This window comes from Quercus lobata, chromosome 6 (assembly GCF_001633185.2).
Source record: "Quercus lobata isolate SW786 chromosome 6, ValleyOak3.0 Primary Assembly, whole genome shotgun sequence".
NCBI classification, from domain to species: domain Eukaryota; kingdom Viridiplantae; phylum Streptophyta; class Magnoliopsida; order Fagales; family Fagaceae; genus Quercus; species Quercus lobata.
Genome location: NC_044909.1, coordinates 26,970,250 through 26,996,839, shown reverse-complemented (window position 1 = coordinate 26,996,839; position 26,590 = coordinate 26,970,250). Strand labels below are relative to the sequence as shown.

The following is a 26,590-nucleotide window of genomic DNA, read 5'->3' as shown; positions in this document are numbered from 1 at the left end:
GATTATGAGCTGCAAAAGTCTGTCGCACATACTAGTATTTGACTAGGAAAAAGGGAAAACGACTTTTATATTGAAATGTATGGTGCTAAAAAAGCCAAAGGCTAACTCTCAATGTTGAAATATCAAAAATTTCATGCACCGATCTCAAAAAGAGATGTATTATCCAAAAAATTTATGCAGAAGCCAAATGAAAAGCTTCTAAGTTTTGTAATCATTCTCTTGTGGGAGGTTATATATGTTCATTTCTATAATTGAGATAGACCACTTGACTTAGTACCAGTTATGTATGATTTGATTGAATTGATCATTGAAGCTTCACTTTGGTCTAAGGAATATTTCACATTTGATACTCACCCACAACACACAAGACTTTGATTCAATTAATGCTTATCTCATTAGTGTGATTTGTACATGTTCAAATGTGATGTATATGCTCAATTACTTGTTGATTAAACCCAAAAAGATTTTTGAGTGTTTTATATGTTTTTGAAAGTGTTTTTATACTTTCATGCTTTTAGTTTTTGTTTAAAATGCATTTTTGTGTTTTTCTTCAAAAACTGGTTCAAACGCAATTTCGCAAAAACCTCGCGACTTAGAGCTTCTCACAAAAAGTGTTTAAGGGAAATTAAAAAGTCACAATCTCATACAGAGAGTATCACGACTGTTTCACGAGTATTTCGCAACTAAACCCTTCTCACGAAATGTTTTTTAGGCAAAAATTGGAAAAGTTTTCAATTTCATACAGAGACTATTGTGACTGTCTCGCGACTGTTTTGCGACTAAAAGCTTCTCGCAAAAGCTTCTGTGCTTTTTCTTTTCGCGATTGTATAACCCGCAAAAAACGCGTGTTTTCAGTTTTATATAGCAGTTATGATAGTTTTTCAAACTCACTTCATTTCCCTTGCACTGCCTCTCTCGAACTCCTCTCAACCCAAAATCATTTTTCACTCAAACCCCTTCACTCTCAAGCTTGTTTTCTGCATTTTCATCTTCAAGGTATGTTTTCTAAAACATTTTTCTTCTCTTTTATCTTAGATTATGCAAATATTAAGTTAGGTTTCCAAAATTGGGGATTTTTTTTTTTCGAAAATGGGTTGGGGTTCATGTTTTTGTGAAATTTTTTTCAAAATATTTGATTGGGCTGAGTCCCATTTCATCTTTGTGTATTTTTGTTGGCCCTTTATGGCATATTAAGCTTGTAGTGAGGCAGATTTCATCATGTTCATGCATTGTTCATTTGTGTTGTGCACTGTCGCATGCTATGTGTTTGACAGAATGTTCATGTGACATTCTTGTGTTGTTTTGGACTCAAATGAGTTCCATTACTTGGGTTTACTCTTGATTGAACATGTTTAACATGTTTTGGTCAATGAGTGTGTGTTTTACACACTTTCCCATTTTGTGCCACTCAATGCCTTGGCATGCACCTTTAAGGCACCCTCTAGGCACACCCATGCATCACCTGCTGCACACACATGCACAGTCACTTATTTCATGCATTATGATATTGTTTACACTATTAAGCACTTATAGCATGTTGTTTTGAGTTTGTTAAGCTCTGTTTTAAGCTCTTTTTCTTTAGCTTGAACTAACTTGAATCTAATCAAGTTTTTGTGTTCTGTTTTGTGTTTATGCACCTATTTCTTTTCTTGTTTTTCTGTGTTAATGTGTAGATGTCTCCTACCAAACATTCAGCTCCTAAGAGACCAACCTCAAAGCGTGCACGCACGAATTCTAATAATTTTAAGTCCGTTGGGGCAGATTTGAAATACAATGACTTCTGCAAAAGAGCCATGATTATCACGGAAAGGGTGGTCAAGTTAGATACCCTTGACGACACTTGCATACTTGCAGTGTTCAGGGAAAGGACGTGTACAAAGCTCCTGAATCCAGTTGGAGTTGTATGCTCGGAGATCATACAGGAATTTTTCTCAAATGCTAGTGTGGAAGGGGATCATATAGATTGCTGGGTGAGACATAAAGAGTTTGTGATTACAAAGGAAAGCATTCAAGAATTTTTGGAGATTCATCCTCCCTCACACCCAATCATAGTCCAATATGAGGATTGCTTGGACTCTATTGAGGAGATGGTGTTGACTCTTGGTGGTACACTTAAGAAGACCTCTATGAACACAATTCCATTCAGTTTGGAGATGAGGACTCTTGCTCATGTGATGATCCACAACTTATATCCTGTCACCAATCTGACAACATTGTCCGCTCCAAGGATAATCTTTTTGTATGATCTCTTTACTCATAAGGAGATTGATATATGTGGACACATCTTCCACCTTTTGAAGAAGAGCATTGAGAAGTAGAACTCCAGAACAGTCATGCCATTCCCCTTACTCATAATGGGCCTTATCGCAAAGTCAAGGCTCAAACTTCCAAGTGGTCTCACTGTGGTTCAAAGAGACTATCCCATTGGTGCACATACAGTGACTCAGAGCATAGCCTACATCAAAGGCTCTAGAACAGGTGTGTCTTCAATACCAAGGGATCGTGTTAAGGAAGAGGGTGGTGACACAGAGGAGGAGATTGATAAGTTCACCACTGCTCTAGAGACTTCAGCTCAGCCGTCATCTTTAGCACCAGTATAAGGACCAGACAAACTTGATCGCCTCCTGGCTAGAGTGGACCAGATGTTTACCATGCTTGACTCCCATTTGCAGCACACCGCGGACCAATTTGCTTATATCCAAGGTCAGATCATGGCTTTATCCTCACAGATCGATGATTTATCCATGGACTAGGGATCAGATTCAGAGTTCGATCAGTTCTAGCCTCTTTGGCCATTCCATGACAAAAAGGGGGAGATGGTGTCATTGATATGGGGAGTGTAGTGATAGAGGGAGGAGAAGCTAGAAATTGCTATCTGTTTACAGTCTTTATTGCTTTTATTTAAAGCTTTAGTACATTGGTCTTAATTTCATTTTTATATTCAGTATTTGTGTTTATCTCAATACTTTGTAGCATTTCTTTGTACTTTTAAGATATTGCTTATATGTCTTAAGTACCTCACACGTGTACCCTAGTAAGATCTTGTATCCTAAATGCATATACTTTGTGTATTTTGCATTGGTTGTGTGTTGGACATGCAATTGATCATTATCATTGGTCTTCATTGCATTGCATGTCCGGATGAGCATTTACTTGCTAAATGTTCATTGTAGTCATTCTTTAATGACTGACCTTGTTTGATCAAGTTCTGCTTACATGTTTTATAGTGTTTATACACTTGATCGCACTTTACTTGCTTATATACATACCATGTATTCAACTTGTCATAAGCTTAATGAAAGTTTTGTTTGTGTGCGAGTGTTTCAAGTTACAGGTATATACACGCAAGTGCTTCACAGTTTCTAGATTAAGTGTGAGTGAGTTTTGCCACTGTTCCCAAACTCATGTTTAAGTCTAAAGTTTGTTTTAGGGGTTTTGTCACGAAATAGTCGAAGGGAGAGATTGTAAACTTGTAATTTACAACTATGTGTTTTGTTGGCTTTTATTTTGTGCCAAATTTAATTGTAATTTTATTCAATCTTTTTTACCTTGTATTTATTGTGAGATTCAATTGTAAGGGTTGTGTGTGAGAGAGAGAATGTGAAGACTCAAGAAAATTGAAGACTGAAGAGTTTTCGTGGGTAGCTCGCAACTAAGCATCTCGCGAAATGATGCATGTGCCCTACACATGACTGGAATGCGAAGAGTCAAGACAGGATGGAGACAACTGTATTTCGCAGGTAGCTCGCGGGTAAAGCCTTCCTGTGAGACACTCGCGAAACATTCTGTTTTGCCAGATTATTCTATCTAATGCACACTTTCTGTACTTACACTATATATACCCACATTACCCACAAATGTTGAGGTGTGCTTTTGAGAGAAAACCCTAGCCACAAACCTTGAGAGTTAGAGATTGTTAAATCTTCTACACAATTGCTTGTGGATTTTCCTTAACTCCTACCTTTCCACTTTCATATCCTTAAGAGGTTGATAACCCAAACACTTACCACACCCTTTCAGAGTGTTCAGTGAGGTTTTGGTGCTATTGGGAAGCATTGGAAAAAGCCAAGGATGGCAAATGCAACATGGAGCTTGTTGCGGGATCCGGAGAGCTAGACAAGACACGGTTCCGAGAAGCCTTGTTGGAGTAGGAGCTTGGAGGGCTTAGGTACATCAAGTAGATTAGGCTTGGAGGGTCTCTTGCTAACCCATGTATCCCAACTGATTGTCTAGTGGATCGATTACCGCTTGGAGGGCGGCGAAGAGGTTTCACGTCGAGGACTTCGGTTTCCTCTTCGATAACACATTGCTGTATTGTCTTTGTGTTTGCATCTTTCTTCCCTACTTTTTTACTTTTCATTTTACTACTGTGTTATTATGAATATGGGTTAGAGTAGCTTGTTTGTTCATACGCTCGCATTTACTCTTTTCCGCACTTAGTAAAAGTTAGAGTAAAATCTATCGAGCCATAATTTTTATTTGGGGGTCTAAGTAACTCTTGTGTTTTCACATATTTTTGACCATTCAATAATCATCAGAATCAAAATCAAAATCAAAATCATAAAATTAGCTCCACATAGCTTAGCCACACAAAACCAAAATCAAAATCACAAAATCAACCCCTATACCCATCTCTGAGAGAGAGAGAGGTGGGTCACGACATTTTTGGTGTTACTACAACTAGTCCCACTATAGCTCATGGTGGTGGTGCAGCCATGGTTTCGTCTGCCATGGTCCATCTTGATCTTTCTTTATACCCATCTCCTTTTAACTCTTCTCATGTCTAGTACACAATTCTTCCAACCCCAAGATCTTGAAAACAAACCTCACATTATTTTTTCTATCATTCTCTCTCTAACCGACTTTTTAGTATGTTTGCAGTATCTAAAATGTTGTAGTAGAGAAAATTTGACAACCAATTTTTTAGATTCTTCTATTACTAACTTAACCTTCAGAAGGTCTTTGTTCAGTATCCCACTGATACTCTATGTAGGTTCTTTGTTTCTTATTGTGCTTCATGTACTTCAATTGGCGCGTGTGTATACAATCAGCTCACTACCGATTTTATGTATCATCAATTATATTATTATTTTTTCAATGAATAACCAAGACTGTATAATATAATTAGCCACATCATAAAAAGAGGTTGTAGAAGCTTGTGGAATTCTTCGGTCACCGCCAGCTGGTTTCTTGTCCCCTCTCTCTAATGAAAACAAAAACACACACTACAAAAAAATGGGGCTATCCTAGCGTTTTCAAAACCGCTGGGATAGCCCTAAAAAGCGCTGGGATAGGGTCAAAATTCCTATCCCGGCGTTTTTTTTCCCGGCGCTTCAAACCGCTGGCTTTTGAGTGTGGGGATAGGGTCACGCGAACCTGTACCAGCGCTTTTCGAAAGCGCTGGGATAGGTCCCGGCGCTTTCAAACCCTGTTCCGGCGTTTTTACTTGTGTTGGGACAGCCTTTATGAAAATGTGAATATAACCTATACCAGCGTTTTTACTACTTGTGCCAGCGCTTTTGAAAGTGCCGGCATAGGTTGTACCTATGCCAGCGCTTCTAAAAGCGCTGGTATAGGTCATGGATGAATAAAATTTAAAAGGCCTATACCAGCGCTTTCAAAAGCGCTGGCATAGGCGGTACCTATTCCAGCGCTCTCAAAAGCGCTGGGATAGGTCATTTTTAAAATAAAAAAAAATTCCAAACCCTATTCCAGCGGTTTTCAAAGCGCTGGGATAGGTCATTTTAAAAAAAAAAAAAAAATTTTATATTTTTTGAGCACCTGTAATGTACCTACAATACATATTTTCCAATACCTATTTTATAGCAACGGTAATGAACCACAATTCATATTTTCCAATAGCAAATACAATAACACATTAATCCAAGAAACTAAATATATTTAATTACACCATATCTATAATTACATCCCAAATGTCTAGAATGTTATATATACACAAAATAAAACATCCCAAGTGTCTAGGATGTTATGAGGCGCACCTACACTACAATTTCACCATTGCACATTGAGTTTCGAAAATATAAGTCACAAAACAAACAATACTCCTAATAGAAAATACTCCACCTTTTCTCTCCAACAACCACCCACCACAGCATACTATATGTATTTACTTAGACAAAATACAAGAAATTGACAACAATATGTTAACATTCACAAAACAAACAACACTCCCAATATATTCCACCTTTTCTCTCCATGCAAGCCACCTGCTTGCTCCTAAACAACAACCCACCACATTATTTTACAATTTAAGGGAATTAAGAAGTAGATCTTACTCACCCTTTAGCAATCCCAGTGTTTGCCCATGGAAAGAAGAATGTAAACTTCAAACAAGCTGCCACTCCTGCAAAAGAGAAATGACCATTGCTCACTACTATGATAACTTAAATGACGTAAATTAATCCAACTAGCTTTTAACCTGCGTAATGCGCAAGATCATTTTATGTATTAATGAGCTTACTTTCAATATAAACTTAGTTCTCATGCTTCCACTACATGCATTCAAACCTAAATAATGGTAGCATATTTAAACATATAGTATCCAATATCCCCTAAAATTTTTAAACATCTCTTCAAATCACTTCATGTGTACTTCCCTCATTCCAAATGCACCACATCAAACACAGTGGGACAATTGTGCAACAAAGCTACCCTTTCCTTTTCCAACCCACCCCTTTCCAACATTCCATAAGGCACAACATGGTTTTGGGCATGAAACAGAACGTGCAAAACAAAGCAAACACCAATAATCTCTATAATTTCAATAGAGAAATAAAAGCAAAACACTAATTTTAAGAAACAGAGAGAAATAAATTGTAATTTATTAAAAAAACCTACCCAACCTAGGGTAAAGTTTCTATATGTCACACACAATTAATAGAACTTCAAACACACAAATTCATAATTATCAAATAATTGATGCTAAGATGAACACATGTCATTCCAATAATCCAAACTCATAGGGAATCCTAAAAACAAATGTGGATAAACATAAACTCACTTATGTATTTTCACCTTAATTAAATTGTAGTTCAAGCTTTCCAAAATTTTGTGATGGAAGAAGGGAAATTTATCATACAATTTCATAACACAAAAACCATTATATGAGACTTCTGTGTCTAACTTATAAGCAAAGACTAAAGAGTCCTAGGTTTAATAGTAAACAGTTTAATGTTTTGTTTAGTTCAAATGATTTTAAGTACTTAAGTGAATATAATTCCAATAATATCATAGAAATAGAAGAAGTCCAATAATATTCTTCAAGAGATAGTTAATTTAAAATTTTGAACACATATAGTAATTTGAAATTTTGAACACATATAGTATAAGCGTTCATTCATAAATTCTAAATAATTTAAACTATAAGCTTCAGCAATTCCTAATTGGAAAATATAATGGATCAAGTATTGTCATTATAAAAAAAAATTAAACTAAAATAACACAATGATGATAGTACAAGAGTGCTAAACTTTATTCAAGACGTATTATGCTGGCCATTATTGGTTTATAACTTTTATAAGTCACGTGGCATTTATGTGACACACCTCTATTAATTATTGTTAATAGCATATGGATTAAAAAAAAAGGTTTGTAATTAAACCAATCTTCTTTTTTTTGGTTAAATAATTTAACCAATCTTAAAGCACAAGGTATGTGATTAAAACAATAGAGGTGAGAGAGTAGTTGTTGAATTATAGTTCATGCAAGTTGAGTAGTGAAGATTTCAATGTAGGGGATTTGCTACTCACAGTCACTTTTGGGCTCCCCGAACCTCTATCTGAGGATTGTGCAAGACTCTCAATATCCAACACAACCGTTACTGTTTTATCTATGGCTGTAATGTCAGTCTGCAGAGTTAATCAAATATATGTATGTATTAGAGGTAAAAATAAATTGTCAATAAGAACTAGCTAGTAATCTGATACTCATACTGTCATGATTTATTCTATTCAACAACTAGTAGGTTACAAGTTCTCTTTCTAAATCTTTATCTATATCTTAAGAGAATAGCATATCAATTTTAACAAATTAAAAAACATAAAAACAAAATTTAAATCATTGTGGGAAAGGGAAGCTTTAGCCTGAACCCTCAACAGCTCATTATGAATCCAAAAGACAAGATAAGGCCACAACACACAAACACACATGCTAAAAAATTTCACCCCTTAATTTGAACCACCTCTGAAGTATAGGGTTTAAAATGTAATTTGCTCTAAGATTTATTGATATTTGTTGCCTATTTATTTCTCAATATGATAGACCACTTTTCTATAGTCTTTAGAAGTGACTGCAATCACTTCTAAAGACTGCTTTAAACTATACTAATAGTGGCTGTAATCACAAGAAATTCATTAATCTGAAACAATTTGGTGAAATAATTATTATGTATCATTAAAGGTAATGTATGAAACACAACCAACTTAACTAAACTAAGTCTTATACCAATTAATTAATTTAGGATAATCCTTTAATTAAAATGAAAGAAAATAGTATATTCTAAATGACATTTAATCATTAAAAAAAAAATGTGGAGTGGCATTTCAAGTATATGCTTTTCTTTTTATCTTAATCAAAGAAGTATCTTAAATAAATGTTATGTTCACTCCACTTTGAATGATATTTAATACCCCTTAAGCATACTAGATTTTTAAGGCTGCAGCAAGAAAAGCGAATGACAAAGAGAAAGATTAGTGACTTGTGATTTATCCACTAAAATTGGGGGGGGGGGGGGGGGAAGAGAGAGAGAGAAATACGTCAGAAAAAAGAATGATAATTTAAAATAGCTAGGTTGCCATGAATAGATCGGTAAGAGTTCGTGAAGTAAAGCATTTCAAGCATCTACACAATTTATAGACATGAAAAATTATAGTACTAGAACCAAAACAACCACCACCACAACATAACAATAATTTTATTTTTTTTGGATAGGTAACAACTTGACAATCAAAATTTAGATCTGATATGAAATCAAAAATCAGCATGAGTACCAAAGAGATTACAATAGATTTAGTAATATCACCCAATCAGACAGAAGGGCATACGGCAAATTTTCTAAGAAGAATGCCCGTGGTACAAAAAAGAAGCCTTGTTTTTTCACTCCTGAGATCACAAAATTAAAGCAAATATAAGTGATACAGTTGACATATATATATATATATATATAAAACGTGAAAGGTACATTTTAATTGGCACTGCTAACATGATTACTACTTCAGTTTAGTCCTAAGTATACTGATGGTGATCAGTAACTCTCTCTGCTAGTTTATATACCCACACCAAACAAAACATCAAACACTTGATTCTATATACTATAAAGAACATCTCAGCCAAACACGTCAACATCATATTACTAACAAAAGAAAAACCCAAAAAGAAAGACACATAAGGCAGGATTTGAAATCACAACTGAACTCCAAAACTGTATGTCTTTGAAAAAGATTTAAGATAAGTGAAATGGATTGTGTCAAACTATAGAATACTGAGAAAATAACAACAAAATGCAGTCAAAGCAATATAAGATGATGCCTCTGATATTATAAGCACCATTGAAAAACAATTAGTAGAGCAAGCATATAAACACCTTGCACTATCAAGACAGACTTGATAACCAACCAAAGAACCATCCTAACCTGGTGAAGGTTCACAACACTCATCAGCAACTCTTTCAGCCACAGAAATAGCCTACAATACAACATAGCAAATATAAACTACAGTTGCCAAGTAAGAAATAAAAGCCTGCCCTGTGTTTCAATATAAAGCAATCTCAAAATTAAAATTATTTGCAGAAAATTATGCAACAATCTATCTCCTAATGATTAACATAGCAGTCTTATAACATAGTATCAACCAGTCCAGATTAAATATGTTTTTCGAGGATTAATAACAATAATCACACAAAGGATGGTTAACAAACAATGAGGATAATAAGTTAAATAGAGATAATATGTTTCCACTAGTGCATTTGCAGCTGTCATATTGCCTCATAATGCCCCTAAACAAGGCTCAAATAGATCTGCAAGGTAGAGCCAAGCAACCAAAGCCACCATCAAGACAATATTTGCAAGGGAAAATGACTACCAACTACACGATTTCAAGCAACAGGGTAATGATTTTAAGTGTAATAATCAGATAGATGAAATATTTTAAGTTATACCAATTTCCTTATATCAGAGAATCGAAATTAAAAAAAAAAAAAAATGTACAGAGGCATATTAACGATTTTTGATGTAAACCTTAGAGAAAATTTTTGTTAGCACTACTGCCACCTACAGTTCCTCCAAAATAGAGCAAACTTTAACCAAAATAAAAAATAAAAAGCCACAAAATGAACTAAACTTTAACCAAAACCAAAACTAAAACCCACACAATCAACCAATAGTTACACAAAAATATACACATAATCCAAACCAAACTTCAACCAAAATCAAAAATAAAAAACCAGAAATTTAACAACAAATATATATATACAAATATTGCTACAAAATAGAAATGAGAGCTAGAGAGACTTACCTTGCTTTGTACAGAGGTAGATTAACGATTTCTAATGTAAACCTTAGAGAAAATTTTTGTTAGCACTACTGCCACCTACAGTTCCTCCAAAATAAAGCAAACTTTAACCAAAATAAAAAATAAAAAGCCACAAAATGAACTAAACTTTAACCAAAACCAAAATTAAAACCCATACAATCAACCAACAGTTACACAAAAATATACACATAACCCAAACCAAACTTCAACCAAAATCAAAAATAAAAAACCAGAAATTTAACAACAAATATATATACAAATATTGCTACAAAATAGAAATGAGAGCTAGAGAGACTTACCTTGCTTTGTACAGAGGCAGATTAACGATTTCTGATGTAAACCTTAGAGAAAATTTTTGTTAGCACTACTATCACCTACATTTCCTCTAAAATAAAGCAAACTTTAACCAAAATCAAAAATGAAAAGCCACAAAATGAACTAAACTTTAACCAAAACCAAAATTAAAACCCATACAATTAACCAACAGTTACACAAAAATATACACATAACCCAAACCAAACTTCAACCAAAATCAAAAATAAAAAACCAGAAATTTAACAAAAAAAAATATATACAAATATTGCTACAAAATAGAAATGAGAGCTAGAGAGACTTACCTTGCTTTGGGTAGGGTTTGTGGTTTTGGGTAATATTTTTGTGTTTGAAATTTTGGAAAAAAAATGGTGGGTTTTGAGTAAAGAAGAAGAGAGGAGAAGGGGAAATGGGTTAAGGAAGAGAGAGAGGGAGAGGGAGAGGGAGAGGGAGAGAAAATGTGGTGAGAGGAAAACATCTGAAGCAAAGAAGAGGGAGACCAAAAACGAGAGGCCAAAGTTGTGGTGGGAAGGTCAAAAAAATAAGTGGGAAGTCTGAAAATTTTTAAGTGGTACGAGGGACCTATCCCAGCGTTTTGGAGAGGCCTGTCCCAGCGCTTTTAAAAGTGCTGGGACAACTCATTCTTATAAGGGAAGGAGAAAGACCTGTCCCAGCGCTTTTAAAAGTGCTGGGACAGCTCATTCTCCATACGGAACGGAGAGACCTGTCCCAGCGCTTTTAAAAGCGCTGGGACAGCTCATTCTCCATACGGAAATGGAGAGACCTGTCCCAGCGCTTTTAAAAGCGCTGGGATAGGTCATTCTTATAGGATATGAGAAAGACCTGTCCCAGCGCTTTTATAAGCGCTGGGACAGGTCTTTCTCATTCTCCATAATGGAAATCAGTAACCCTATCCCAGCGCTTTTGGGCTTCCTATACCAGCGTTTTTGGAAAACGCCGCTATAGGCCTCCTATGGCAGCGCTTTGTAAAGCGCCGACAAAAAGCGCTGGTATAGGCTTATCTATTACAGCGGTTTGTAAAAACGCCGGGAAAAAAACGCTGGGACAGGACGATTTTTTTGTAGTGACAAGAAATCCCCAGTAACCAAGCCCCCACCTCTTGCATTGAAAGTTATCAATTAAAGCAAACCTAATTAATTTCTCTCTATTATTTATATCTCTCTCTCACAAGCTAAAGCACGACTCTCTCTACTCTCCACTCTAGCTCCAACACCACCAAAAATCCAGAATATGTTGCAGCAACAAGAACAACAAAGCCACTTCCTCCTCATGACATTTCCCGCACAAGGCCATATCAACCTTGCCCTCCAATTCGCAGAGAGCCTCATTCGCATGGGAGCTCATGTCACTTGTGTCACCTGTGTTAGCACCCACCGTCGCATGATCAAAAGCCCTCCTCCTAAAGGCCTGTCTTTTGCCATCTTCTCTAATGGCTATGACGACGAAGTGAAACCCGGGGATGATGACCAGCACCATTTTATACAGCTCAAGTGCAATGGCTCCAAAACTCTCACTGACCTTATTGTATCCAGCGCCAACCAGGGACGTCCCTTTACCTGTTTAGTCTACACAATGCTCATACCTTGGGCTGCTGACGTGGCACGTGAGCATCACCTTCCTTCCGTGCTTCTTTGGATTCAGCCAGCCATGGTTTTTGACATATATTACTACTACTTCAATGGTTTTGCCGATGTTATCAGGAACAACCCCTCATGTTCGACACAATTACCGGGTCTACCATTGCTCACTAGGCGTGAACTTCCCTCCTTCTTGCACGCTTCAAACCCGTACCCTTCTGCTGTTCCAACATTTGAAGCCCATTTTGAAGCACTTGAAAAAGAGAACTATCCAAGACCAAGAGTTCTAGTGAATACCTTTGATGCACTAGAACCCAAGGAGTTAAAGGCAATTGAAAAGCTTAACTTGGTTGCAGTTAGACCACTAATTCCATATGCTTTTCAGGATGGTTCTACTACTTCGAATGGCTTAACTCTAAGCCAGAATCATCGGTAATTTATATTTCATTTGGGAGCTTATCGGTGTTAAAGAAGCAACAAATGGAGGAAGTTGCACGTGGATTGTTGGATTGTGGGCGACCCTTCTTGTGGGTCATAAGTGAATGCTCGAAAATGTATGAAAACACAAGAGCTGTTTAGACCCCCAAATTAAAGTTACGGCTCGATTGATTTTACTCTAACTTAATACTAAGTGCGGAATAGAGTAAATGCGAGCGGATAAACAAACCCATAAACATTATAACACAACCGTAAAATGAAAGGTAAAAGAGTATGGAAGAAGAATGCAAACACAAGATAACACGTCGATGTGTTATCGAAGAGGAAACTAAAGAACTCGGCGAAAAACCTCTCCGCCACCCTCCAAGCGGTAATCGATCCACTAGATAATAAGTTGGGATACATTGGTTAGCAAGAAACCCTCCAAGCCTAATCTACCCGATGTACCTAAGCCCTCCAAGCTCCTACTCCAACAAGGCTTCTCGGAATCGTGTCTTGTCTAGCTTTCCGGATCCCGCAACAAGCTCCATGTTGCATCTACCATCCTTGGCTTCTTCCAATACTTCCCAGCAGCTCCAAAACCTCACTTGACACTCTGAAAGGGTGTGGTAAGTGTTTGGGCTATCAACCTCTCAATGATATGGAAATGGAGAAGTAGGAGTTGAGGAAAATCCACAAGCAAATGTGTAGAGGATTGTGGGTATAACAATCTCTAACTCTCAAGGTTTATGGCTAGGGTTTTCTCTCTGAAGCACTCCTCAACTTTTTTGGGTAATGTGGGTATAGAAAGTGTGTATCAGATAGCACAGTCTGGCAAAACAGAATGTTTCACGAGTGTCTCGTGGGAAGGCCTTACCCGCGAGCTACTCGCGAAACACAGCTGTCTCCATCTGTGCTGACTCTTCACATTTCAGTCATGTGCAGGGCACATGCATCATTTCGCGGGATGCTTAGTCGCGAGATACCTGTAAAAACTCTTATGTCTTTAATTACTTGAGTCTTCACACTCTCTCTCTCTCTATCACACAACCCTTACAATTAAATCCCACAATAAATACAGGGTATAAAAGATTGAATAAAATTACAATCAAATTTGGCACGGAATAAAAGCCAACAAAACACATAGTTGTAAATTACAACTTTACAATCTCCCTCTTTGGCTATTCCATGACAAAATCCCTAAAAACAGACTCTAGACTTAAATGTGAGTTTGGGAATAGTGGCAAATCTCACTCATACCTAATCTAGAAGCTGTGAAGCACTTGCACGTATATACCTGTAACCTGAAACAGTTGCGCACAAACAAAACTTTCATAAAGCTTATGACAAGTTGAATACATGGTACGTATATGAGCCAGTAAAATGCGATCACGTTTGTAAACACAATATAAACATGTAAGAATATCTTGATCATACAAGAATAGTCATTAAAGAATGACTACAATGAACATTTAACAAGTAAATGCTCATCTGGACATGCAATGCAATGAAGATCACTCACAAGGATCAATTGCATGTCCAACACACAACCAATGCAAAATACACGAAGTATATGCATTTAGGATACAAGATCCTACTAGGGTACAAGTGTGAGGTACTCAAGACATATTAGAAATATCTTAAAAGCACAAAAAAATGCTACAAAGCAAAAAGGTAAACACAATTACTGAATATAAATTGAAATTAAAAACAGAGTACTAAAGCTTTAAACGAAAGCAGTAAAAACAACAATAACAGTAAACCAAACATCAGTTATTAGCTTCTTCTCCCCCTATCACTACACTCCCCCTATCAACGACACCATCTCCTCCTTTTTGTCATGGAATAGCTAGTCTTCATGTTCCTTAGCTTCCTCTGAATTTGGTCCATTTAAGTCTAGAGAGATGTGAACTTGGTGTCGAAACAAATGTGTTGGAAGTGCATGATGGTAGCTAGTCTGGATATTTTGGCAGTGATGTCTTGGAGAGTAGCCATGATGTTGTCTAGCTATTCATCATAAACATGGGATGTAGAGCTTGAGCTTCCCTGAGTAGCATGATTTTCTTGCTTGGTATTCTTCTTGGTGTGACTCATGCTTGCATGGAGAGTGCGGATATTAATTGGACTTGGCCTTGGATACGAGCGCTCATCTTTCGAGGGATGCACACCTTTGAGCTTCAAAATCCTTGAGATAAGGCGATAGAAAGGAATAAAATTCCTTGAAGCAGTCTGGTTAACGATTTTGGCCACAATGTGGAAATTATGAGAACACACATCAATCTCCACGTCAGTGATCAGATCATGCAAGAATAATGCTCGACCAAGATTCATGTAACCGGTGCTGGACAGAGGATAGAGGTTACTAAACATGATCATCATGAGCAGCCTTAATTCGGGAGAAAGTGATGCCACATTTATTGACTTCCCATTGGAGGAGAATTCCAAATTAGCTCCTAAAGCTTCCCGAAGAACCTCCTCATCCGGATTCAGTTCATCATATATTGGTGGGATAGGTAATATTGGCTTGTTGATTTGTAGAATTTCGGCCAAGTAGATAGGTGTAACTGAGAATCGCTTTCCTCTCACCCTTGATTTCCTCTCCTTTAATAATGGCATTGGCATAAAATTCTTTCACCAAGTTTTCTTATGCATCCTTAAGATTTGAGAGAAGAAAGTTCCAATCCTTGGTGGCAAACCATGTTGGAATATTGGTGTCTAGGAGAGATGGTTGATGAACGGCCCTTTCAACCAGCAATGGAGCATCTCAAAAGTAGTTCGTATAGATCTGAAATGTAGCATACGATCTAAACAAGTCAGGATCATACACTCCTGTTGAAAAATGTTTCCTCTTTGACCTTGGTGAAGGGTTGTCAACATCAATCACCGACTCTTTCCCTTTGTTGCTACCTCCTTTTACAGTTGAGCTTTTAAACGGGACCTCTGCATAGTTACATAGAGAACAAAGAACAAAAACAGGAGCACAAACACCAAAATTGATTAAATTCAAGTTAGTTCAAACCATAAGTAAAGTAGATTAAAACAGAGTTTAGTCAACTCAAAACAAAGCAAACAAACTTAAATAGCATGCTATAAGTGTTAAAACATGTAAACATAAACACAATGCATGAAAATAAAAGACTGTGCATGTGTGTGCATGTGCTGATGCAAGTGAGTGCAGCAGGAGGTGCATGGGGTGTGCCTAGAGGATGCCTAGTGTGTGCATGGCATGGCATTGAGGCACAATTTGGGAAAAGTGCGTAGAACACACTCTCATTGATCAAAACATGTTAAACATGGTCAATCAAGAATAAACCCAAGCAAAGGAACTCACTTGAGTCCAATTCAACACAAGAATGTCACTAGGACATTTTGTTAAACACCTAACATGCAACAATGCACAACACCTATGAAGAATGCATGAACATGATGAAATTTGCCTCAATACATGTTTAAAATGCCTCTTGGGGCCAACATAGATACAAACACAGCAAATGGGACTCAACCCAATCAAATTTTTGAAAAAATTTGCACAAAAATAAGAACCCCAACCCCTTTTTCGAAAATCCCCAAATTTCAAAACCCTAAGCTAAAATTTGCATAATTTAAGACAAAAATGGAAACAATGTTTAGGAAAACATACCTTGAAGTGATTCGCAGAGATTTTTGCTTGAAAATGATGGGGTTGAGAGAAAATTGATTTTGGGTTGAGAGGGGTTCGAGAGAGGCAGTGCGAGGGAAGTGAGGAAATTTTGAGAAATTGAAAACACGCATTTTTCGCGAGTTAGAGAGTCGCGATATTAGTCGTGAGACACACTGAGGCTTTCGCAAGAAGCATTTAGTCGCGAAACAGTCGCAAGACAATTGCGATAGCCTTGGTATGAAATGAAAAATTTCCAATTTTTTGCCTAAAAACATTTCGCGAGAAGAGTTTAGTCGCGAAATACTCGCAAGGCAGTAGCGAGACTCACTGTATGAAAATGTGACTTTGTAATTTCCCTTAAGCACATTTCGTGGGAAGCTCTAAGTCGCGAGCTTCTTGCGAAACAACCTCTAAACCAGTTTTTGAGGAAAAAACACAAAAATGCCTTTTGAACAAAAACTAAAAGCACGAAAGTATAAATCACTTTCAAAAACATATAAAACACTCAAAGATCTTTTTGGGTTTGATTAGTAAGTAATTGAGCATACACATCACATTTGAACATGTACAATCACACAAATGAGATAAGTATTAATTGAATCAAAGTCTTGTGTGTTGTGGGTGAGTATCAAATGTGGAATAGTCCTTAGATCATAGTGAAACTTCAATGATCAATTCAATCAAGTCATACACAACTGGTACTCAGTCAAATGGACTATCTCAATTATATAAATAAGCATATATGACCTCCCACAAGAAAATGATTACAAAACTTAGAAGCTTTTCATTTGGCTTCTGCATAAAACATAACATTAGATCCTTTTTGGATAAAACATCTCTTTTAGAGATCGGTGCTTGAAATTTTTGATATTTCAACATTGAGAGTTAGCCTTTGGCTTTTTGAGCACCATACATTTCAATACAAGAGTCGCTGTCCCTTTTTCCTAGTCAAATACTAGTGTGTGTGATAGGCTTTTGCAGCTCATAATTTCTTTTCATTTTGAGATTTAGATTTGGTGAGCTTTTTTACAAAAACATAAAAGTAAAGGTGGGAAGATATATAGGCACAAGTCTATGCAAGTATCAAGACCAACAAGACAATTGACCAATCATTCATGACAAGCTTGAAGATCTATTTACAATAGTCACCCATAGTTTTCAAGATTTTCCCACACAGATAGATGTGCATACATAACAAGCTAAGCTCGTAAATGCATTACGCCATTAGTACGAAGGTACTAGGCCAAACTCACATGTGATATACACAACACAAGTGATCAAACTTTTTGAAGATTTTTCAATTTTTATGGGTTTTTGAATTTTTTGAACACACTTAAAAACAGAAAAAGTAAAGTAAGATCAACAAAGACAAGTATAAAACAAAACTTGTAAAAGAAACATCAAGGCAGCAACCACTTTAGGGTTTCTAATCTCAAGATTGATGCTGAGAGCTTGGTGATCAATTTAGTTGTTGTTTAAAGAGCTTAAAGATACACAAGCGGGAGTGCTTGTACTTGCTGTGAATCCAAGAAAGAAGTAGTCTGTGGACTCGGAGCTGTCACATGGTCATGGTAGTAAGTTTCCTACTCGAGGTAGTAATAGGATGTTAATGGTCTAAGTCACTATTGTGTAAAATTTAATTATTTCATAGTGGATTTGTTTTACCTTGAGGATAGCTAGGTTAAATCCTCCCCAGGTTTTTTACCTGTTTAGTTTTTCTGGGTTATCATATCATTGTGTTCTTTGTTTTCCACGCTTGTCAATGATATGACTTATATGTGTTAACCTAGATTTGCATAATTTACCTAAGTTAATCACTTGGCTAAATGACTAGGTTAATCTGGTTGTGTTTAAGGGGTCTAAAAACATACATTGGGTAATCGCCCCTTTTGTGGTATTAGAGCCATTCTCTTCTGGCTGGTGATAGTGTTGTTGTGTTCTCTATTCTCTATCTGTGTCTACCCAAAACTTTGATACTCCTTTGTTATGTTCCCTTTTTACCATCATTGACGCCACCCTAGACGTAAAATGAATTCCCAGAACCGAACAGTAAGGCCCATTTGATCTAGGAGAGCGTGTAGGGCATGAGAGGTATAGGGTTGCTTAGGGTATGTGTTATGAAATGCAACAGTGTTAAGAAAAACATGATAATTGAGTGTTAAAACTAGGATAGTATGGATAGATTGTGGAGATCCAACTCCTCTGTCAGCTCCAGGACTGGTTGTCCTCCTGATATTGTAAATGAAGAAGATCACACTGTTGAAGAAAATGAGTTTCCTAATTTCCAAAAATGGAATATTCCCAAAGTTGATACTAAAGCTGTTTACAGAACTAGTTGGACTGAAAATGCTTTTCATTCTGCTTATAAAGTTAGAACTGTTGAACAAACATTTTCTATTTCAAAAACTCATGAAAAAAGTTGTCTATTTTCTAAAAGAAATATTAATGTTTTTCTTGCTAAAAAATTCAGTTATTTGCATATTGGTCTGGTTCAAGTTGTTGTTACACCACTCACCCGAAAGGGTATCAATGCTTCTGTTCTTATGTGTTTACATGATGCTTGATTTAAAGTCTTTACGATAGAATTCTTGGTATGATTACTGCTTCTATGTATGATGGTCCTATTTATTTTAACTGTTATCCTGATATTACTCTTGCTTTGGATGATCCTAATATTGCTAAAACTTTGACATTAAATATTTTGACATCTAGTTATAAGATGGAAGAAGGTAGTAAACCTTTTGCTTTGATTTTCTATATTTATTATAGACTTTTGGGTACTCAATTGAATCCTGGTGCTAGGATCAATAGAGAACCTGCTGGTAAAACCATGTTAATTGAATGTTCAACTCTTGATTCTAAAACTCATGTCCAAAAAATGATTCAATGGCAAGATATTAATCTTCCAAAACAATGGTTGTTGGAACAAGAATATCTCTCCTGCTAAACCAGTTTTTGATGAGTTAGATCTCACTCATATTCAACAATATCTTGATGGAACTATTAAAATAAGTTTTCATGATAACCAACCATTAAAGATCAATGAAGGAAGACATTCCTTTGCTGGATCTGAAAGTATTTCAAAAAGGGATCAAGATCTCAACGAATTTTTGCAAAAAAATCTTGAAAAACCCACTGCTTTGAATCTAAAAGGTGTTTCAAGTAATAAATCCCAAGTTAGCGCTACTTTTTACACTACTAAACCAGAAACTTCCTCTCCATATAGCAGAACTGCTATTGAAGAAGAAGTTAAACCTCCTGTGTCACCATCTTTTTCTGATTTTCAAACAAATGTTGAAGCCCCTGTTTTTGAAAGTCAATTAAGAGTTTTAAATGTTTTGAATGAAAGTTTTGAAATTGTTATGGTTTCTTTGTATAATGAATTTATTTCTGCAAAAAAACAGAGCTAAAAGGAAGTATTACCAAAGTACTTTTGCTCAGTCTGAAAAAGATCGTGTTAAAAGAAAATGGAAAGAAACATTGAATCAATTGAAAAAACATTTTTTGATTTTTGATTTTCTTGGAAACTATTATGTTTCAAAAGATGAAGTTTCAAAACATCATTTGAATGTAATAAAGAAATCAAACTTTGTTAAAGAAGATAAAACCATTGTTAGGTCCAACCATCCGCCTCTAGAGACAGTCTTGATAACTTGCAAAAAGACTAAGGTGAGGGCCTCCCCTTTCAAAATTGCAGATGATTAGACCCCTATCACTAGTTAAGAACAAAACAATTTTACTAATGAATCTTTGCATCTTATCGGTCAACAGCTTGACCATATTGAAAAAAAAATTGATGAAAAGACTGATGTTTCAAAACCTGAGAAACCTTTGATTGATTTACCTAGTCAAAGAGAAAAAGTGAAATTTAAACCTCTTAGGCTAAAACTCTTGACATATTGAAAAAATGCTTGCTGATTTAAAAGTTAAAACTGAGGGTACCTCTACAAGTACTGCTTGAACTATTTCAAGAAATGAGAAGGATATTGTTTCTGAAGAAAATACAGATTCCGACTCATTATCTTCTGTTTCTGCTAAAAAGGTTTTTGATGATGAATTGCTAGAAATTAAAAAATTTGTTGGAAATTCCAAACCCATGTCTTTTACAAAAAATTGGTATTCAAAACCTACTCCTCCTGATATGTAGTTTGAAGAAAGAGCTTTTCAAACACAATTTTTTGTTTCTGCTAATAAAATTTATGAATGGAATATTGATGGTTTGTCTGAACAGGAAATCATTAATAAAATGGGTCATATGTTTATGGTTGGAATTGCTTATATGAATAACCATAATCTTGATCACCCTGAAATTGTTGACCTTCTGGTTATTGGTTTTTCTGGCACTCTTCGTGGATGGTGGGATTCATGTCTCACAGAAGATTCTAGAGAATCTATTAAAATAGCTGTAAAAAAGAATGATGAAGGTTTCCCTATTTTTGATGAAAGTATTGGTCGAGGTATTCCTGATGGTGTTAATACCTTAATCTATACTATTCTTAAACATTTTGTTGGTACTCCATCTAATATTTCGTCTCGAATTTCTGATTATCTAAACAATTTGAGATGTCCTACTATGTCTGATTACAGATGGTACCAAGATGTTTTTATTTCCAAAGTTATGCGTCGGAAATACTATTACAAGCCTTATTGGAAAGAAAAGTTTATTGATGGTCTGCTTCCTATCTTTGCTCATAAGGTAAAACAAGAGTTAATTGGTAAAAATGATTCCATTGATTATGATAACTTATGGGGATATTTTAAGTACTATTAAAAAACTTGGTATTAATATGTACAATGATGAAAAATTGTTAAAATATCAATTAAATAATAAAAGAAAAGCTAAATATGGAATGGGTAATTTCTGTGAACAATATGGTTTGCCCCCTATTGCCCCTTCCAGGCAAAAAGGGAGAAAACATGATAAAATTCCCAAAAATTATAGCCATAAAAAATAAAGAACCAACTATGTTAAACCTAATGATTTTTATGCTATAAAGAAAAATGCTTCTAAAAGATATGATAAATAGAAATTTGGAAAAGGTAAATGTTTTAACTGTGATAAACCTGGACATTATAATAAAGACTGTAAGCAAAAACCTGGTAAGTTAAAAAATAAGTTTAACATGTTAAATATTGATGATAAAGAGCAAGAATTACTCTGAATCCTTGAATCAAACAATTCGTCTGATTCCTTGGAAGAGGATTTTTCTTCCTCATCTGATTCTTGCTATCAATCTGCTAATAATTCTTCTGATTCTCCTAATATTAAAATTGGTTGTAGAGATTTCTGTTGTAATTTTATTAAATATGTTAATGTTCTCACCGAAAGTGAAGAAAATGAAAGTTTGTTGATTAAATTGATAAGTCAAATTGAAAACCCTGAATTGCAAAAAGAATATTTGGATAAGCTTAAGAAAAATTTGATAAAAGATGAAACTGGTAAAAAACTAAAATCAACTATAAGGTTTGAAGAAACTTTGGAAAGATTTAATAAAAAGAAATCCAAAGATTTAACTGTCAATGATCTTAAACATGAAATCACTGTTGTTAAACAAGAAATAATTGAGTTAAAAAATGAATTTAAAAACATTAAAAGTGATAACAATAATCTTAAACAAGAATTGTTATTGTTGAGAATTGATAAAAACCTTGATAAACATCAATCTGATAATGAACAAGATAAGCACAAAGATGGAGATGAATCCAGTCAACAGGCTCTTCTTTCTGATACAGGTATTGCTATTGTTTTCAATGATTCTCAACTTAATCTTGTTAACAAAGCGCTTCCTCCAAAATGGTTTACAAAAGTTAAAATTGTTGTTTCCCATGATTATCATTTCAATTTTATTGCTATGATTGATTCTGATTCTAGTGTGGATATGAACTGTATCCAAGAAGGATTAATCCCTTCAAAATATTTTGAAAAATCCACTGAAAGATTGGTTTCTACTAATGGTACTCAGATGAAAATTAAGTATGAATTGAATAATGCTTTTGTTTGTCATGGTAATGTCTGCTTCAAGATTCCTTTTGTCCTTGCTAAAAACATGACTGATAAAGTGATTCTTGGTCTGCCATTTATAAATGCTTTGTATCCTTTTCTTGTTGAACATGATGGAATTACTACTGATCCTTTTGGATAGAAAGTAAAATTCAAATTGCTTCAAAGTTTGAAATTGATACTGATGATGCTTTAAATCTGATTCATGCTAAAGTTAAACATCTTAACTTCCTTAAGCAAGAAGTTAGATACAAGAAAATTGCTGAATAGCTTTTTGATAAATTGTTGCAATCAAAAATTGATAATTTTCAGAAAATTCTTATTGACAATGTTTGTTCTGATATTCCAAATGCTTTCTGGCGTAGAAAAAAACATATTGTTGACCTACCTTATGTCAAAGGTTTTGATGAAAAGAACATTCCAACTAAAGCTCGTCCCATTCAGATGAATGTTGAAACCATTGAATTTTGTAAAAATGAAATTAATGATTTGCTCAAGAAAAAACTTATTAGGAATAGCAGGTCCCCTTGGTCTTGTGTTGCTTTCTATGTTCAAAAAAATGCTGAAATAGAGAGAGGAACCCCTCGCCTAGTTATTAATTATAAGCCCCTAAATAAGGTCTTAGAATGGATTAGGTATCCCATACCTAACAAAAATGATTTGGTTCAAAGACTAAGTGAAGCTGTAGTGTTTTCCAAATTTGACATGAAATCTGGGTTCTAGCAAATCCAGATTAGTGAGAGTGATAAGTATAAAATTTCTTTTACCACCCCTTTTGGACATTATGAGTGGAATGTTATACCTTTTGGTCTTAAGAATGCCCCGAGTGAGTTTCAGAACATTATGAATGATATTTTCAATTCTTTCAGCCATTTCACCATTGTTTGTATTGATGATGTTCATGTTTACTCTAATTCTATTGATGAACACTGGAAACATTTGTATTCGTTTCTTGACATTATCAAAAGAAATGGTCTTGTTGTTTCTGCTAAGAAAATCAAATTGTTCAAACAAAAGTTTGGTTCTTTGGCTATGATATCGCTGAAGGACAAATTCGTCCTATTGATAGAGCCATTCAATTTGCTGACAAGTTTCCTGATGTTATTACTGATAAAACCCAACTTCAGAGATTTCTTGAGTCTCTAAATTATGTTGCTGATTTCTACAAGGATATGAGGAAACAATGTAAGCCCCTTTTTGAACGGTTACAAAATAATCCTCCTCCTTGGTCTGATGTCCATACTTCCCTTGTTAAACAAATCAAATCTCATGTTAAGACATTGCCTTGTCTTGGTATTCCTACTATTGACGCTTTCAAAATTGTTGAAACCAATGCTTCTGACATTGGTTATGGTGGTTTTCTGAAACAAAGAGTTTCCCCAGAGTCATCTGAACAAATAGTTCGTTTCTATTCTGGAATCTGGAATAATGCACAGTTAAACTATAGTACTATTAAAAAGGAGATTTTATCTATAGTACTATGTATTTCAAAATTTCAAATTGATTTACTAAACCAAAGGTTTTTGTTAAGAATTGATTGCAAAAGTGCTAAATATAGATGTGCAATATTATTCTGATATTCTGTGCCATGAGAGATCAATCAATATGAGAAAGATGTGCAATATTATTCTGATATTCTATGCCATGAGAGATCAATCAATATTAAAGCCATATCTGATAAGAACAACACTACTAAAATTATTTATCACAGTGTTTTCCTGAATCATTTTATTTCTGAAGAAATGTGGGGTCCCAACTTTGCCTCCACAAGACGACTTCCAACCTCCCCTATCCCTTGTTCATATCATGATTATCTCACTGCCTGGTTCAGATTCATGCTTCATCAAAATGAATATATGTCTCATTCATGGTTTGTTAATTTTGATAAGGATTTCAATTCTAATTTACCCCTCTGGTTCATCTGCTGGTGGACTCAGTTTGGCTCTACTGTTGAAATATTCCCAGTCCCATTGAAGGATTCTTTCCAATATTTTACAAGTGTATTTAGAGTTGATGCTTATGGGGCTAAATTCCCTCCTTTGCTCCATTCTTGGGTGACATTGTTAACAATTGCCTGTGTATAAGGAAACTTATCCCACCACTTAACATACCAACGGCGGGTGAGAACATCTCCTTCCTTATCATATTGCCATTTCAAAATCCAAGGAACTTTATACTTCTTAATGAAATGGAGCAGAGGGAATTTAGCCCCATAAGCATCAACTCTAAATACACTTGTAAAATATTGGAAAGAATCCTTCAATAGGACTGGGAATATTTCAGTAGTAAAGCTAAACTGAGTCCACCAGCAGATGAACCAAAGGGGTAAATCAGAGTTGAAATCCTTATCAAAATTAGCAAACCATGAATGAGACATATATTCATTTTGATGAAGCAAGAATCTAAAATAGGCAGTGAGATAATCATGATATGAATAAGGGATAGGGAAGGTTGGAAGTCATCTTGTGGAGGCAAGGTTGGGACCCCACATTTCTTCAGAAATAAAATGATTCAGGAAAACATTGTGATAAATAATTTTAGTAGTGTTATTCTTATCAGATATGGCTTTAATAGTGATTGATCTCTCATGGCGAAGAATATCAGAATATTATTGCACGTCTTTCTCACAACGTTCAAGAATCCAATGAAACTTTGGGGGAAAGTAATTGGCAGCAAGTCTAAAGGGATTAGTAATGGAATTCCTATTTGGCTTAATGGAAAACAGGCTTTGAAAATATTGTTTTTTAACATACTGAGAAGCATTGGAGGCTTTGGGAAAAATAGTTTTAACAAGCTAGTTAACTTGGGTTAAAGCATAAGGATCATAGGTTAGGGCCAAAATAGAAGAGTAATTGGGCTTAGGAATGGTACCTAAGGGAGTGAAACGGTTAACAATGTCTAAAGAAGAAACAGGTTCCTTTTTAACAATTTGGTTATTCGTGGCAGGGCTCTAGTCTTTCGACTGCCTACTTGCCATTGTGACATTGCAGAAATTCACGGGTAAAGAAATCAAGAATGGTATTTTGAGATCCTTTAATATATTCAATATCAAAATTAAAAACACTTAAAATAGCTTGCCATCTAGCAAAAATATGTTTTGAAGCAATATTTTCAACATCTTTTTCAATAACATATTTAGCACTTTTGCAATCAATTCTTAACAAAAACTTTTGGTTTAGTAAATCACTTTGAAATTTTGAAATACATAGTACTATAGATAAAATCTCCTTTTTAATAGTACTATACTTTAACTGTGCATTATTCTAGATTCTAGAATAGAAACGAACAATTTGTTCAGATGACTTTGGGGAAACTCTTCGTTTCAGAATACCACCATAACCAATGTCAAAAGCATCGGTTTCAACAATTTTGAAACCATCAACAGTAGGAATACCAAGACAAGGCAATGTCTTAACATGAGATTTGATTTGTTTAACAAGGGAAGTATGGACATCAGACCAGGGAGGACGATTATTTTGTAACTGTTCAAAAAGGGGCTTACATTGTTTCCTCATATACATTGTTTCCTCATAGCCAAGGAACTGAACTTTTGTTTGAAACAATTTGATTTTCTTAGCAGAAACAATAAGACCATTTCTTTTGATAGTATCCAGAATTGAATACAAATGTTTCCAGTGTTCATCAATAGAATTAGAGTAAACAAGAAAATCATCAGTATAAACAATGGTAAAATGGCTGAAAGAATTGAAAATATCATTCATAATGTTCTGAAACTCACTCAGGGCATTCTTAAGACCAAAAGGCATAACATTCCATTCATAATGTCCAAAAGGGGTGGTTAAAGCAGTTTTATACTTATCACTCTCACTAATCTGGATTTGCTAGAACCCAGATTTCATGTCAAATTTGGAAAACACTATAGCATCACTTAGTCTTTGAACCAAATCATTTTTTGTTAGGTATGGGATACCTAATCCATTCTAGGACCTTATTCAGGGGCTTATAATTAATAACCAGGCGAAGGGTTCCTCTCTCTATTTCAGCATTTTTTTTTTTAACATAGAAATCAGCACAAGGCCAAGGGGACTTGCTATTCCTAATAAGTTTTTTCTT

The 26,590-nt window shown here is 35.2% G+C and overlaps 1 long non-coding RNA gene and 1 pseudogene across 1 annotated transcript; one reads left to right on the top strand and one right to left on the bottom strand.

Moving 5' to 3' along the window:
* Nucleotides 1–6,108: 6,108 nt before the first annotated feature.
* Nucleotides 6,109–9,754, bottom strand: LOC115993894. The gene is made up of 3 exons (XR_004093095.1): nt 9,651–9,754; nt 7,770–7,815; nt 6,109–6,364 (listed from the first exon to the last, which is right to left on the bottom strand). It is a non-coding gene; the product is annotated as an uncharacterized LOC115993894 (long non-coding RNA).
* Nucleotides 9,755–12,111: 2,357 nt separating this feature from the next.
* LOC115950049 lies at nt 12,112–13,037 on the top strand (annotated as a pseudogene).
* The last annotated feature ends 13,553 nt before the right edge of the window (nt 13,038–26,590 follow it).